This window comes from Equus caballus, chromosome 10, assembly GCF_041296265.1.
Source record: "Equus caballus isolate H_3958 breed thoroughbred chromosome 10, TB-T2T, whole genome shotgun sequence".
Classification (NCBI taxonomy): domain Eukaryota; kingdom Metazoa; phylum Chordata; class Mammalia; order Perissodactyla; family Equidae; genus Equus; species Equus caballus.
The window spans coordinates 78234429-78250449 of NC_091693.1; the positions used below are offsets into that span (position 1 = coordinate 78234429).

General features: G+C 36.6%; 1 protein-coding gene and 1 long non-coding RNA gene across 51 annotated transcripts in view; one reads left to right on the forward strand and one right to left on the reverse strand.

Moving 5' to 3' along the window:
- TRDN (triadin) overlaps positions 1-16021 on the reverse strand; it is a 392671-nt gene that overhangs the window by 349575 nt on the left and 27075 nt on the right. The gene's annotated exons all lie outside the window — the stretch shown is intronic.
- LOC138915837 (uncharacterized) lies at positions 100-4742 on the forward strand. The gene is made up of 2 exons (XR_011422190.1): positions 100-312; positions 1458-4742. It is a non-coding gene; the product is annotated as an uncharacterized lncRNA (long non-coding RNA).

A 16021-nucleotide genomic window follows, 5' to 3' on the forward strand; every position in this document is an offset into this window, starting at 1 on the left:
TGCTGCCTTTACCCCACATGGAGTCATAATCCTACCATTGTGGTGTCATAATAGCTTCTACCTTTTTTCCATTAAGAGCATGTGACAGTTACCCCAGCAAAAAAAAAAAAAAAGAAAAAAGCACATACCATATTCATACTTTCTTCCTGTAAATATACTCAGTAATAATGATAAGGACTTTATGGAAAGCTTCTGCTTACAACTATACTCATATGAAACGATGGATTTCTCACAGTGCCATCAGCTACTTTCAGGAAATTTAAGGAAACATTGGAACTAAGACCTAAATTTCTTTTAGGTTTACTTCTCTCGGTGAGTTGTTAGGCAAATGTTTCATGAATCAAGCTGGATTATTATTATTTATTTATTTTTTTAAGATTGGCACCTGGGCTAACAACTGTTGCCAATCTTTTTTTTTTTTTTTTTAAGGATTGGCACCTGGCACCTGGGCCAATCTTTTTCTTTTTATTCCTGCTTTATCTCCCCAAACCTCCCCTGTACACAGTTGTATATCTTAGTTGCAGGTCCTTCTAGATATGGGATGTGGGATGCCGCCTCAACGTAGCCTGACGAGTGGTGCCATGTCCGTGCCCAGGATCCGAACCCTGGGCTGCCACAGCGGAGTGTGCGAACTTAACCACTCGGCACGGAGCCGGCCCCTGGCTTATTTTTTGATGTGTTTAAATACAATAAAACTGGACCTGCATTTTCTATTTATAAGGAAATTTCCATCCATTTGTTGGAAAAGCTGTAGTAATTCCATAATTTAGTATTTTTCATATGTGTATGAAGGACACTGTAGAGTATGTAACCATTAAGTAGGGACATGACTAATTTTATTGACTATCCCAGGGTCTTTTGAAATGAAAATTACAATAAGTTATCCCCATCTTCATGTATTTTTAATTATCGGTAATATAAATTGACACTTTCTATATTTACTCCAGAATTAGTGCCGTTGCCATAATTGGATTCAAAATAGATCCAGAGAATTTTTTTTATCTCTAATGAAGTAAAATACTTAAGAACTTTTGTGAGAAAAAGTATATATACTTAGAATTGGGCCCCACTGTGATAAGACATTACTATATTTTGTTTAACTTGAACCCAAATCTTCATTAAGCTATTTGAAAGGTTAAGAACAGATAAGGACAGTCTTACCAAGTCCTTCCCCTTTCCGGATTGAGTCCGCATATGCTATAAAGAAAATATGCATATTGCATGAAGAAAATGCAGCCTGAAAATTTAGAGAGAGAAATTTCCTCTGTTTTTTTTTTTAATCATTTAATCTATAGGGAAAAAAAGGCACTTTCCTGTGCCTTTCAAAGGACTTCTAAATGAGCTTGAAACTCTTTTATGCATTTCTGAAAAGAACATTAAGGTATCCATGCCCATATTTCAAAAATGCAAGCAATTAGGTAAACATAAATAACACTTTATACAAATCTTTCTTCCAGGGAGCTCACAGAGTTTTAGAAACCGCTGATGGAGCTGCACGCAACTACAGAATGAGGCAAGTAGTCGATTCCTCTTTGATGTGAAAGGAAAGTGGAACAGAGGAGTTAGAACCGGTTTTCTGAAGTCTACTCATGACCCTTAGGATGGGAGTTTTCAAAGTGTTGTGTATTGCTTAGTCCCTAATATTTTCATCCTCCGGATTGTTTGTCCAAATAGATCTAAAATTGGTCTTAAACTTCACGTGAGGAAGATGTCACTCATTGGCAACTAATAAAAGGTTTTTTCTCTGGGCAGTTACAGTTCTGATCCAAAACTATTTTAAAAAGCAAAGATATTAACAAAATGATGAACGATCGAACATTTTCCCTCTAGCCTGTTCACACCCCTCAAAATTTCCTTTTATACTAGGCAGAAAAACATTCGTTTCATTGAGTATTCTGGATATAAAATTATATCCTCAGCCCCTCAAGGAGTAAGAAATAAATGGAAAATTACACGCTTGTCCTCTAAGAAACTGCTTGGTATTGACTGTCAAGTGAACTCAACTTTGTCATTAGTGCTAGAGACCGGAAGAGAGGAGGATATTCCTCAGAGTCAGTTCAGGGTCAACTCTTGGTGTTGGACTGTCAATATTACATGGAACAGGCAAATCCCCTATCCTGTCATTTGAAGTAGCTTCTTGGAATAGCATTTTACTATGGACAGTCCCATATTTCTGATATTTAGATCACTTGGAACAGTTGTTTCTAAGGAGTGAACATTTTTATAAGCTTTAATTGACTAAGCTTATTCCAGCATTACAACTGCATTGATATCACCAAGCCATAGCGGATTCAGTAAAATAAGCTTTATAAAATTGTGGTTGCCCTATAGCATGCATTGTTAGCAACCACTAAGCAGCCTTCCTTTGAGTAACATGGCCCTAGCTCTACGCTCTACACGATGTTTGCTATCCAATGTCTCTTTCTATCTTAGCAGAGGAGAGAGAAATGAGAAACAGTTTAGGGATCATTTTTCTTGCATAAAATATCACTTTCTGGGGCTGGCCCCGTGGCCGAGTGGTTAAGTTCGCGCACTCCGCTGCAGGCGGCCCAGTGTTTCGTTGGTTCGAATCCTGGGCGCAGACATGGCACTGCTCATCAAACCACGCTGAGGCAGCGTCCCACATGCCACAACTAGAAGGACCCACAACGAAGAATATACAATTATGTACCGGGGGGCTTTGGGGAGAAAAAGGAAAAAATAAAATCTTTAAAAAAAAAATCACTTTCCTTTTTAATTTTACAACAAAAGGGAAACATATTAAATATCCAAATTTTAATATTAAACCTGTTGGTTCGATATTTAGAGGAGGTTCTTTGAAGATAGCATCAATTCTTTTCCATGTCTTACTTCTGATTAAATGTGCCTTCTATAAAAGATTCCACATATTGTAAAAAGAATCTGATCATAAAGTTTTACTAAGGCAGTTTTCCAGACAAAATCATAATGGTTAATACCCTAGACCCAAAACTGATCACAATTATATTGCTTTAGATTTATATAGCGTCTCTGCTCCAGGGAAACAAAATCATCACACAAGCCAGATTTTCTGGAGAGAGAGAGAGAGATATCGTATATATATGATTTCCTGGGAAAAAATCAGTCATTTCAGAAGCCACAGTGACTCAGAAAGAGCACTTGGATAAAATGAAGGTCATCATATGAGTAAGATTCGTCAAAACCTAATGTGGTAAAAGATTGATTTGTCATTTGGGGTAAAGTTAAACACTGTAACAGTTTTCTAGAGCTGCCATGAAAAAGAACCACAAATGGGTGACTTAAAAAACAGAAATTTATTGCCTCAGAGTTGCAAAAGCCAAAAATCTCCAATCTAGGTGTTGGCAGCGTTAGTTTCCTCTGAAGGCCGCGAGGGAAGAATCTGTTCCAGGCCCCTCTCCTTGGCTTGTCGGTGGCTGTCTTCATGGTCGTTTGGTATTCTCATTGTTTGCGTGTCTATCTCCAAATTTTCCCCTTTTCATATGAACACAAGTCAGATTGGATTGCAGCCCACGCCACTGAACTAATTTCAACTTGGTTACCTCTGTAAAGACCCTGTCCCCAAATGAGGTCACATTCTGAGGTACTGGGAGTTAGGACTTCTACATATACATGGGGGCAAAGAGGGGACACATAACTCAACCCATGAAAAATACCATATGGTCTCTTAACCATACCATAAAATTATCTTTTATGATTTGTTCTAAGGTATTACCATTAAGGACTTGTGTAAAAATGAAGCCTTGCATTAATCAATTTGCTTAGGAAATTCATGATTCCTTCTCAAATTCCAAAGGTAACTTGAAACTGCGACATTATTCAAGTGATGGGTTCTGGTTGTAATGCTCTTAATTATTTTCCTTCTGTTATAGAAATGTTAGATTCAAAAATATATGTATATATAAATGTGTGTATTTTAAAATATGTATGTGCACGTAAACATACACACAGTAGGTTAGTCAGGCTCATGCCATCAATATATTTTAGTGAAATAATAGAATAGAAACATTCAAAGTAACTGCAGTTGTCAGATATTTATCACAGCTACTTGTCCAAATTATTCATTCTTTCACTAAATTCAAATATTAGATCCTTTTAACCAGATATTTAATATTTAAATAATCCTATCCTTGATTCCTTATTAATCTATAAACTATAATGTAAATAAAGACCACACATTTAAAATGCCAAAGGAATCGGGATTTATGGATGTTACGTTTTCAGAGAAAATTTTCTTAGACGTAGTAGCCTTTGTATGGTTTAATTACAAGATGTCATAAAAAAAACTGATAATAGCTAAATCAAAATATTTACAATAAAATTGTTTCTCCAAAGGATACCTGCTTCATTCACTAATCCCAGAAAAAGAAAAATTCTCTCAGATAATTAAGAAATGACTAAAGTATGAATGTTAGTAAACAGAATGAAATCCTGGATGTAATAATTGTTAACTGAGCCTCAGAAAATTTACGCAACAAAATCTACTCCCCTCAGCTCTTACAACACAGGGATCCTTTTAGGGTTAATAAACAGCTGAAAAGTCATGATGTGAAATGTCAAAAAATAGATTTGAACATATTTTTTAATGTTATTTAGATAACATAGCTTTAACATTAAAAAACCAAGCGTTTCAATTTATCAACCAATGCTGAGGAATTCTCAGTGGCCAAATGATGAGATCTCATTCTCTAGCAAGAAGGCTTCATACTTGAAACAAAAAATAAAAACAAACAAACAAGCAAAAATAAGTCTAGAATATGGTTCCAGCTCAGAACATGCCTCTGTGATAGGGCAGCAACATTAGGTTACACTGTGGGCACCACAATTCTCTATCCATGAGTTAATGACAGCGTTTGAATCCATAGGCTCCATGGTACCACTGAACCGCATGTTATAGCAAAATAGCAACGTTTCCTGGTGCTCTGCAAATTGTTTCTCATAAAATGGAAACTGAGAACAATCTGTAAGATCTAAGTCTTAATTATGTAAATTATGTAAAGCAGAACACTTTAATGAAATCACTTATTAATTTATTCCATTATTCATTTGTACTTTTGATAGATCTTATGAATAAAAGTCTTTTAAAACTCATTATTCTAGCAGTGTCCCCTATGAAGCAGTATTTTATTATTTTTCATAGGGCACTTTTCAGTAGTCACATCCTCGTCAGATTCTATGACCTAAAGCAAGCTATCATTAGTGAATAGGACTAAATCAATTTGCCCTGCAGTGGATCCTAATGAAAGACTGAATAGCTGCTAAGTGGACTTTCCATAAATAGATTTGCAAAGCTAAATGAGAAGTTAAAAAGCATTCAAGTATTCTTTTTATCTTCTTTTAAAGATGGTTTTGGTTCTTGTGAAAGGAAGGAGTAACCAGAAAAGGCCCTGTCACATTATTAAAAAGAAGACATTAAAAATACGCCACCGATTAATAGCAAGAAGTTGGGTATGGAACGGTAAACTAGAAGCTGGAGCGGTGCTGACTGGGGGACTTTGTGGGTGTCTCTTCAATTGTCTGCAATCAGGGGAGCCCCTCCCTTCCTCAGTGACCAAGAACAGCTGAAAATGAAAGCATGTGATAGTCTTCAAGGAAATCTGGAGTGCTCAGTAAGTGCCATCAAGGGCATGCGCCCTATAACAAAGGCTTAGTTGCAATAGACATGCTGTTATGCAGGTAGACAAAACGAACAAACAGTGTAATTGCCATCTCCACCTTGAGGCTGTTATCTACCAAGACCTAACCTTAACAATGACAAAAGTCATGAGCATAAAGAATTGCACATACCAGGGCTGTCCCTGTGGCCGAGTGGTTAAGTTCACATGCTCCACTTAGGCGGCCCAGGGTTTCACGGGTTCGAATCCTGGGCGCAGACTTAGCACCACTCATCAGGCCATGCTGAGGTAGCATCCCACTTACCACAACTAGAAGGACCCACAACTAAAATATATACAACTATGTACTGGGGGGCTATAGGGAGAAGAAGGAAAAATAAAATCTTTAAAAAAAAAAAAAGAATTGCACACAGCAAGTCTTAGGTGACTCCAGCTCCCATTGCTCATTCCTTCCAATTACATACTCCAGCAAACCCCAAATCTCTGTAATGCCTGGGACACACTGTGTCCTCTCACTCCTCTGTGAATGAGAGTTGTCTGCAGCCTAAGTCTGAAATGACTTCACCCAATTGTCCATCTTGCCCCTGACTCCCTCTTCAGGACTCAATTTTATTGGAACACAACCAGACTCATTTGTTTATATTGTTATTTTGTCTATTGTCTATGCTTTCCTGCTATAGAAACAGCATTTAGCAATTGCAACCTAGACCACATGGCCCAACAAATCTAAAATACTTACTATTATTACTAATAATACTAATAATAAAATATTAAATAAAATAAATATAATAATTAAATTATTAAATTAAATAAAATTAAAAATACTAATAAAATATTACTATATTTACTAGTATATTTACTGTCTAAAATATTTTAATATCTAAAATATTTACTATTTACTACTTAATATTTATATATTTAATATTTTAAATCTGAAATATTTACAGAACTTTACAGGAAAATGTTTGCCAATCCCTGATCTTTGACTCCAGGAGAGTAATTGACGAAGGAAGAAATTAAAAACATATATTAAATGGTTTTAAAATTTGGAAATAATAATTTAAGCTGGCATTTTATAAATATTAATCACGCAGAGAGGAGGCATATGGCACAGTGACATAAAAGTAGGGTTTAGGTGGGACAGAGCTGGGTTTGAATCCTGACTTTCCTCCTTACTAGCAACTGCGCCTTAGTTTTTACCTATAAAACCAAGATCATTGAAACCAACTCATAGGGTTAACATGAGGAATAAAGTATTAAGTACAGTGTCAGACACAACAGCTGTTAACTCTTTTTCCTTTATTACCAACCTTTCCTACTTTAATTTATTATTGATAATAGTGATATTCTTCCATATAAGTATGGCTTTTGAAAATGTCTCTCTTGGGGGAGAAATTATTTGAGCTCCATCTATTCATTCATTTTGCTCTGTACATGGAATTCTGAAGTATTGAGATTAAACCACTTTTTCATGTATATGATAATTGGGGTTATATAACGGAGAACGTGAGCCCTGAGGCTTAGAGATTCATTTCTCTGAAGAGACTTTACATTGCAAAGTATACAACTGATGTTCAACTCGTTCATAACTACCATTATAATAAAGCCAAGAGATGTAAACAATTCAGAAATGTATTTCTCCTACCAATGTTCGGAATGCATAATTGGTAAAATCAGGCATTTTCATTCATATGAAAAACTCAAAGTGTTTTAATGCATTCACCACCAATTACAAAAAGCACAGTATTGCTGTTTTTGTTAATCTCTTCCACAATTTGGTGCTATTATTTATTCTAAACAAGCATTAGGTCCCAAAGGATTTTTTCATAAGGTGGTTATTTGGAGCACAAATGTATTTCTCCATTTTAATTAAAGAATGTTATGAAGGTTGGTTATGGTCTCAATATGCCCATCAAAACCTTTTTCATATTATGCAGCTGAATTGTTATACAAATAAAACCTTAGACATCCTCGTGTTTTTTTGTGTTTGTATATTACCTACATAAGGGATGTGAGCAAGTCCTCGGCAGCTCAAGCCTCAGCTCTTTTAGGAAGCCTTATATATAAACCGCCAGGGTGAGTTAAATGTCCCTCCTGAATGCTTCCAGACCACTCTTTTTGTACATTTACCTTAGGCCTACCGTATGATATTGCAGTTGCCTGTTTATGTTTCTGGGTCTCCACTAGAAGGTAAGCTCCTTGAAGCTTGTCATCTTCATTTGCATACCTCCGGTGCTCGGCACAATGACTGGCTCTAAGTAAGTGTCATTGAATTGGCCTGCTGACCTGAATATCGAATATCTCATGGTGCTTTATGTAGTAGATGCTCCAAACGTGTGCTGCATTAGAGAACGAATTCCTCTGTTGCCTTTGTGTTACCAGGCCCAGGCAGTTGTTCCAGGGGCACACTTTCATCTACCCCTTTATCACCAGATCATCATCAAGTGTCTGAAGCTTTGTTATAAAATAGGGTGCTCTCCCATCTCCTAAGCCCCCAGGGTGTCTGCAGGTGGAACACCACTGAATTTCAGCCACTGCCTTCAGCTCCCCTGGAGGAGGGAGCCAACAATGGTGGTGCGTTCTTCTGGGACTGGCACCTGGGTTGGATGTATAAAGGGGAGGGATTTCAGGTCAGACAAGGAGGGACAATGGAGTAAGTGAGTCAACGATGGAGTGAATGGTGAAGACTCCTGGCAGCGCGGGCTAAGGAGAGGGGCAGGAGGCTCTGCTATGGGAGAATGGGGGAGCGATGGGAAAAGAGTTTGCGAGGAAAGGAGTGGTGCTTGCTGTTCTAAGCTTTTCTGGGTCCTAAGTCATGTCCAGGTAGAGACAAATGGGGATGGAAAGAAAATTCAGAGTTCTGTGTTAGAAAACATTAACACCTCTGGTTATAGATGGTGGAGGAAGAGGACTGAGGAAGGAGAGCAACCACCATCTTAGTCACAGACAATTATAAGTATTATTGGGAGGTATTGCCTTGTTCATAGGTATGAGGACTAAATCCATTGTCCCTTTTTTGCTTCCTAAATTTAAACTCTGGAGAGCAGGATTCTGTCTTGGTTCAGCACAATTGTATCTATAGCATAGTATTGTATGTATTTATGAGATTTTATAAATTTTTTAAACACTAAAATAATTTATTATTTATATTGTACTTATCAGTTGAATAATTGAACACAACTTAAAATTTCCAAATATGAAAATATTTTTAAAAATAAAAAAAAAGTGCTGCATCCACCTTATTTCTTATCCTTTCCTCACTCGTCCTGCCAACCATACCTGACAGTTTATTTGCGTTAGTATACAAGGCTGGCCAGGAAAGGCTACTTGAAGCATAGCATAATCAAACTTGAGATAATGAACATTAAATATTTGCACATAGAGTTTTAATAAAGATTTTAGAACTAAAGTTTTATATTCTTCTGGATGTATAGCAGAGACAGAATTCTCATTTTGAAGCTAACAAAATGTGTTGCCATGGGCAATTCTGACTTCTAAGGGCCAAAATTGATCAACTCTGTGAACAACACAATGCTTCACCTTGAAAAGGGTTAAAGCAATCCACAATTACGCGCCATCATCGACATCTTTTGCCCACTCTTGCTGCATGTCTAGCCACGAGGATTTAAGAATAAAGTTGCAGGGGCTGCCCCATGGCCTAGTGGTAAAGTTTGGCGCACGTGGCCTCGGCAACCCTGGGGGTGGACCTACGCCACTCATCAGTGGCCATGCTACAGCAGTGACCCACACACAAAACAGAGGATGATTGGCACAGATGTTAGCTCAGGGCAAAAATCTTCCTCAGCAAAAAAAAAAAGAACGACGTTTCAGCCCTTTCTGTAACTTGAAAAGCAGATTTCATCATAGCAGGGACTACATTTTTTTCAACACTAAATCCAGCGTAACAGAGAATCAAAGAATGGTGATCTAAGCCAAGGCCCCAGCTGCTCCAAAGGCCTCATTTGTGCTTGTTAGTAGAAGGCGTCCCTTCTTCTAAGAAGTCACAGCTGCTACACCAGAGCTCAGGGCTTGTTGAGTAGAGAACATACTAGATTTGTACTCCTTTTTGCCTCTTCGACTAGGCAATCAGGGATCCTTCTGCAGGGCACAACGCGTGGCAGTCCCTGTCTTGATCTATATGCACTGCAGAACTGTAGGTCAGTAGGTAACAACCAGTTCAAAAGTTTTTGTTTGATTGTTGGGCTAACAATATCATACACTGGTGTAAGACTGCAGAATTTGCAACTCCAAATTCACATATATCATATGAACTGGTCTTCCTGAGGTATGCTGGTCAGCTAATCCCATTCTCTCTTTAGAGAAGAGGAATCTGATGCTCAGAGAGATTATGTGATAAGTACTAGAAAATAGTGATGTCAGGGCTAGAACCCAGATAATTAGACTTAGTTGGTTCTATCAGCTGGAACTAGAGCATCAAGAATAATGCAAAAACCTACTGAGGTAACCACATGTCAGGGATTGTTCTAAGGGCTGAGAATAAAGTCTTTACTCTCATGCTGTCTACATTCTAGTGAGGAGACATTATATTTGAATCTGACTTCAAGGTGAGTTTTAAATGATAAGAAGAGATTCAAGTTTAACTGAGTCTGTTGCCTTTCCCAAAGCAACTGATGCCAGGAGTTACCCTATCTGAACCTATTGCCAAATGAAGGAAAAGGAAAGAAGATGCTGCTAGTGACATAGAGAAACTGAGCTCCAAGGAAATCATTAATACTTACCATAAACATCCCCCTGTCTGCACTTACGGAGGAAGGCTTTAGAAAGGGCAGCTTTCAAAGCAAGACTCACATTGTTTCCATAGGCCCTATGGCCTGGCAACCACAGCCCAGGATAAAATCTCAAAACAGCAACAAAGGCAAAAACTTAATCACTATGTTATGTCCTCATAACAATGACTTCATCTTATGTCTTTAGCCAAAGGACAGTGATTGTTTTTAAAATAAGTATGCAATTTAGATTTATAAAATTATGCAGCAATATGAAATTAAATTTTAACTTTGAGATGTATCATTCAATCTAGCATCAGTTCTTATTTAAATCTCAGATATTTAGAACTCAGATCTTTGTTATTCCAAAGGCTAATATATAACATAATGCATAGATCATGGGGCTGTTAAAATCCAATCACAATCATAATACTATTTATTTTGACTTTTTTTGTTTGGTTTAAACATAATCAGACAAAAGAAATTAGAAAGGCATTATAGAAAAGAAGCATGCCTGTGTTTCAGTCCAAGTTTGGTTTTTCATGAGTTGTAAACATAATCTAAACTAAGATCACAGACACGCAATTGGAACCAGGAATGAGAAGCATGATTTAGTCTTATCTGAGAGGTCACTTAGGAAAAATGTAAACACTTGATTATGTCTTTCAGATTAAACTCAGTCCACATCTTACCTTTTACGAAAACTGTAGTACAATAAATTATATTTAGAGTTATTTCCCTTCCCTCCTATGGGTCTTTCTCTGTACCTGTTTTCTTTCTGTATTGTGATTTGTCAAGCCATCTTACTATGATACTATATTTGGTTTACTTTATCTCATAGTGTAATATTATAATATGAGCTCAATTCATTCATTCATTCAATTATTCCCCCAAATTCATGCATTTATTCATTCATCAAATATTTGCTCAGCATTTACCTGTGTTCCAGGCATTGTTCTATGCTGTGAGAATGAAAAGGAAAGACCTAGACATTGCTCTCCCTAATTTTTAAAGATTTGAGATTCTTTACACTTTTCTTACTACCATTGTCCATCATGCACAGATCCTGAATCCTTAGCTGAGATGAAAACTGGAAACTCCCTTGTACATCTTCTTTGCAACATTTTTTAAAAATTTGTATCGTGCCAAGTAATCGATAATGACGTAAAGAAGTGGAAAGATATTCCACGCACATGGATTGGAAGAACAAACATAGTTAAAATGTCCATACTACCTAAAGCAATATACAGATTCAATGCAACCCCAATCAGAATCCCAATGACATTCTTCACAGAAATAGAGCAAAGAATCTTAATATTCGGGCCGTCCCCGTGGCCGAGTGGTTAAGTTCGCGCGCTCCGCTGTGGTGGCCCAGGGTTTCGCTGGTTTGGATCCTGGGCGTGGACATGGCACCGCTGGTCAGGCCACATTGAGGCGGCGTCCCACATGCCACAACTAGGGGGGCGGATTTTGGGGGATAAAGCAGAAAAAAAAAGAAAGATTGGCAAGAGTTGTTAGCTCAGGTGCCAATCTTAACAGAAAAAAAAAAATCTTAAAATTCATATGGGGCAACAAAAGACCCTGAATACCAAAGCTGGTGGCATCATAATCCCTGACTTCAAAATATATTACAAAGCTATAGTAATCAACATAGCACAGTACTGGTACAAGAACAGAAACACTGTACGATTTCACTCATATGTGCAATATAAACAAATTTATGGACAAAGAGAAAAAATTAGTGGTCACCAGGGGGAAGGAGAATGGAGGGTGGGCACGAGGAGTGGAGGGGAAGACTTACATGGTGTATGACAAATATTAATGTATAACTGAAATTTCACAATGTTATAAGCTATCATGACCACAATAAAAAAGAAGAAAAAAATTTTGGATCTTTCCAGAAATGTCTACCTTGAAACATGCTTTTCCAAAAGTACCATTGGGGATGAACTGAGTTATCCATTCAAATTCATCTAGTACTACTTTTCTTAAATGCATCAGTTGCAATAATGTACCCGCCCTTACTGATATACTCCTATGTGTTCTTAAAGAAAATGAGACTATAGTTAATATTGTTATAAAAAAAAATAACCCTGAAGGACTTGCCTGGTGGTTTAGTAGTTAGGTTGGCATGCTCTGCTTTGGCGGCCTGGGGTTCAAGGGTTCGGATCCCAGGCACAGACCCACACACTGCTCATCACACCATGCAATGGCAGCGTCCCACATACGAAACAGAGGAAGATTGGCACGGATGTTAGCTCAGGGACAATCTTCCTCAAGCAAAAAGAGGAAGATTGGCAATAGATGTTAGCTCAGGGCCAATCTTCCTCATCAAAAAAAAAAAAAAAAAAAAAATTAACACTGCATCTATCTGAAATAAATTGCTGACTTCTCAGAAGATTGCTAAAACAAAGTTGACTATTGAGTGGCTATCATAATTTGGCCCCTTCCTATTCATTCAGTAAATGTATATTGAGCATCTAGAGTAACAGTGAAGTGTTGGAGATAAAAATTCAGACAAGACCTGGTTCTTTCCTCCAGGAGCTTAGAGACTGTTGAGGAAGACAGGCAAATGAACCAAAACCACAGCATAGTTTGCTAACCATGTGATGGTGTCCTGCCCTGGCCAGTGTGAGAACTTAGTGTGAGGAGGACACCTAAGCCAGGCAGAAGGACAGCATGTGTAAAAGCTGAGAGGATGAAAGAAGCCTATATTTATGAAACTGAAAGTCTGTTCACATCACTGGAGGCAAAGGGACTTGCAGCAGAACAGAGAGAGAAGAGGATAGAGATAAGGAGGCAGAAAATACATCTACAATGTCTGTGACTGCTGAAATGAGGACATTCCGCTTTGTAACAGATAACAGGGCAAGCCAGAGCTGAATGATACACAGAGGATCTTGATCATATTTGCATTTGAGTAAGTTTATTTAAACAGCAGGCCACGGGAGTTGAGGCAAGACTCAGAAACGAAATTAGAGTATTTGGCGGAAACCCAGGCTTCTGTGATAAGAGGTTGACCTTGTGATGGCATAAGGAATGGAGAGAAAAAGATGGAATTCAGAAATATTCAGGAAAGAATATCTGCAGGACTTGGGTGGTTTAATAATTAGAGTTGTGGAATGGGGAAGGCTAATGATTTTCTGATTAGAGGGTGGGAGGATTGGTGATTTGATTATTAGAGTTCTAGATGTAGAAGGTAGGTAGGTGGTGTCATTCACCAAGGCAGACAATTGAGGAAAAGAAGCAGATTTGCTAGGGAAAATGATGCATTTACAGTCACTAGAATAACTTGGTATTTCTATTTGGAGAAAATACTGGTCATATCTTAGTTTTTAGCCTTTTATAATTATTAATAAATATGCCAAACATTTACACATACACACACATACGTATTTCACTGCACATATAAGGGGATGTGATTTTTGTACCATTGTTGGGTAGATTCATGAAGATTTATTTGTTTACAAAATAAGTTTTTAATTTGAGCAGTAAGATGCCATCATTGTGACTCTTGTAACAAAGTAGTCAGGTAGTATGCTGCTTTTTCCAGTTGCATTCTGTCAAAATAAAGATTTTAATAAGTATTTCTATTAAAGCCACGCAAATATACATATTTGCACAAATATACAAATATATATATTTGAATCATAAACCATTCAATGAAAGCTAAATGATTCAAGACCATTGAGTGATAGCAAGCAAAAACAAAAAAAAAAAGCCTATTTAATAAAAAAGAAAAAAAAAGATTTTCTTCTAAAGAAATGAGTTTTTATAAATTTTAGTCATAGTTTAAATGAACTTTTATGCCCCAATATATTTTAAGCCTCCTATTCTCTATATTATGGTTAATGTTATTGAGTAAAACTTTCAACTGCAACTTTCAGTAGGTTCATTATCAGTGTGAAAAGACAAAGCCCAGCCAAAGCCCATTATTGGAAAATAGATCCTTTCAAAGGTCGTGGTCATTGGTCAAGGTGACCAAACTGAAGTCTACCTCCAAGTTTTCCATCAATCAACAATTTGCTGAATATATTTGTAGTTTAAGCGAGATTAAAAGGGAGACATTTAATAAAATTATAAAGATGAAAATGAAATAATTTAGGGGGTCTGCCTGGTGGTCTAGTGGTTTAGTTCTGTATACTCCACTTCAGTGGCCCCGAGTTCGTGGGTTGAGATCCCAGGCACAGACCTACACTAGTTCTCAAGCCATGCTGCAGCAACATCCCACATAGAAAACAGAGGAAGATTGGCACAGATGTTAGCTCAGGGCCAATCTTTCTCACCAAATAAATAAATAAATAAATAAATAAATAAAACAATTTAACTGAGCAGAAGGACCCTAAAGAAATATTTTAATAACTTAAGTATAAGCTTTATTATTTCAAACGTAATAAAATACAATTTATACTATTTTTATTATATATCTGAAAAATCTTTTAATTTAACTTTATTATTCATCCACACATAAACGTGAATTTTACATAAATGCCTATATACATCTGACCAAATATAGACTTTTATTAAATACAGCATGTTTTTTCTCTTTGTTTTTGCTTTCCTCTTTATTTACAGTATTTTCTATTGTCTTATAGATTTACATAGATTTGAATATTAATATGTCTATCTTTTTGAAAAATAGATTCTATATTTTCAGTCTTAGGAAGGTCCTCGTCACTGGGCTTTACACATAAGTTTTCTAGATTTTTTTCCCAAGACATTTTTTGTTTTATTTTTTATATTTAAGCTTTTACTTTATCTGGAATTTACTGTTGTATATGGTATAAGCAAAGGGTCCATTGATATTCTTCTGAACGCCACCATGTCCATGCATTATTTATTAAATAAGCTTTTTATCTTAATTGAAATATTCTCTTTGATATACCTTAAGCTATAAAGTTATCTACCATTTTTCAAAATTTATGTAACAAAATTTTCAGAAAAATAGCTTCATCTAGTCAATAAAGTCTATAAATACCTATACCTTTTGAGTTAGATGTGCTAATTATGTTGTTTCTAATAAATATTGACATGAATACATGATCAGTAAAATAGAAATGTTAATCTTTATATCACAAACATTTATCTTGTGTACTATTAGTGGTACATGTACCACACACTAGAAAACACTATACAAGATGCTAAGATGCGCGTGTACCCTGGGGCCCCCGGGAGGTCCCCAGGCAGCACTGGATAAGCTTGTTCTCAGCCTCTGCCTCCACTGAAAGGGGCTGCAGTGTTCTCTTCGTACCAAATAGTTACAAAATAGTGCAAAGCTTTCAGAAAGTCACCAGTGGTTTCTCAAAAACAAACTAAATTCAGTTCCAGTATTATTGGATTATTGTATTAAAGAGGGATTGCTTTATTGATTTATTTTCATAAATTGTTTCTTAAGGACTTTCTGCTTCTATTGTGAGGTATGTGGTTCCAAATTCTGCTAATTTGGAAATCCCAAAGTAACTATGGTTCACAGACTAAACTCATCTGGATTTACTAAAGGAGCATCTACACTGATGTGTATAAATTTACTATTAGTTATAGAAAAATTAGGTTATATATGTTGATATATCCCATGGAGAAACTCAGAAGGAACCTCAAAATAGAGTCATAAAGTGTTATCATATTCTTGCTCGCTATACACAAATTACATTAATTTATAAGAATACTGTGCCTTAACACATA